The sequence below is a fragment of the Phalaenopsis equestris genome, unplaced genomic scaffold, assembly GCF_001263595.1.
Source record: "Phalaenopsis equestris unplaced genomic scaffold, ASM126359v1 Scaffold000570, whole genome shotgun sequence".
NCBI classification, from domain to species: domain Eukaryota; kingdom Viridiplantae; phylum Streptophyta; class Magnoliopsida; order Asparagales; family Orchidaceae; genus Phalaenopsis; species Phalaenopsis equestris.
This window is the reverse complement of record NW_018165010.1, coordinates 64,527-65,894: the sequence shown is the minus strand read 5'-3', so window position 1 is coordinate 65,894 and position 1,368 is coordinate 64,527.

Here is a 1,368-nt window from a genome sequence, read left to right as displayed (position 1 = left end):
TGGAACGAAGCGGAGCAGAGCGGAGCGAAGCGGAAGAATCTGTCCAAATCGGGAAGTTACGTTATGTGGGTTGGGGGTGCTGGGTCAACGCCCGCTATATGATACATGAGTAACTTGATAATTACATATTGTACTGTAGGGTTTACTCTAGGATTATAAATAGACATGTTTGTAACCCTAGTTCTTTGAGAGAGCTGAATATTGTATTCTGTAATCTTTTTTGAATATTGAAAAGGAGGTCGTCGCTCTGCTCCCGAGGATGTAGGCATTTTTGCCGAACCTCGTTAAATCTCTGTGTTCTTCTGGAATTGTGTCGATTACTGTTTTTCTTCGCCCTAATCTTCTCAACAGGAACATACATTTAAAAAATAAACACAATCCAAGAATTATTAGTCTTTTATAAAATTCACATTTGTCATATAATAAAATCATGTATATGGATTACAGCTTCAGCAATTCTCGGCTAAGGGCAGTAGGACAATTTTTGGCTATTACAGGGTATTTATATAGAAGATAATAACATCAATTCCAATGTATTTACACATCTAGCACGAAAAAATAATTTTTTTTTGCATGTATACCACCCAAATCTCTCATACAACTTAAAAAAAAATACTTTCATGCATAGATTGGTGGTATGCATGTGAAAATTGAAGCTTTGGTGTTAGATATATAAATACATAAGAATTGAGGGTATGTATAAAGCAAATTAACAGCAGTATTTGAGAATTGTTACAATATTGCTGTTAGAAACACGTACAGGTACGACATTAAATATTGCCATCACAAAATAGTTCCCGCAACTAAAGAAACAAGAATATCAACATTGGACCAATAATGAGACTGTTTGATTAGACAGGTATACTCAACTGCATGCTATGACAGAATTATGAAATTATGTTGCAACATGTCCTGGTACAATACTACAAGCAATATTTCTATTAATATAGTTCCCAGGAATCAAACTAAACAAAAATGAACAACGTAATAGATAATTATGAAGTTGAAAAAAAATCAGAGTAAGCAATATTTTTAATAATATTCAGCTAATAAATTCTCAAATTTTCCTTTCTTAGGCATACTATCTCATCAGTTATTCGTTCCCTCAGCTTTGTCATCTCGCTTGTATCTTCCCCATCAACAGTGAAGACGATGGAAGCCTCAGTCTCCTCTTCGGTAAAAGACTGACTTAGACGGTATTCAAACCGAAGACACATTTTCTTCATCCAATTCCGCCAAATGGAAGTCAATATCGCTACGGGAATGATGTCTTCTTATGTAATTATGGAGAGTCATTGTAGCAATGACAGTCTGTACCTGCTTCGAAAACTTATAGGGAGGCATATCACGGAGTATCACCCATTTCTT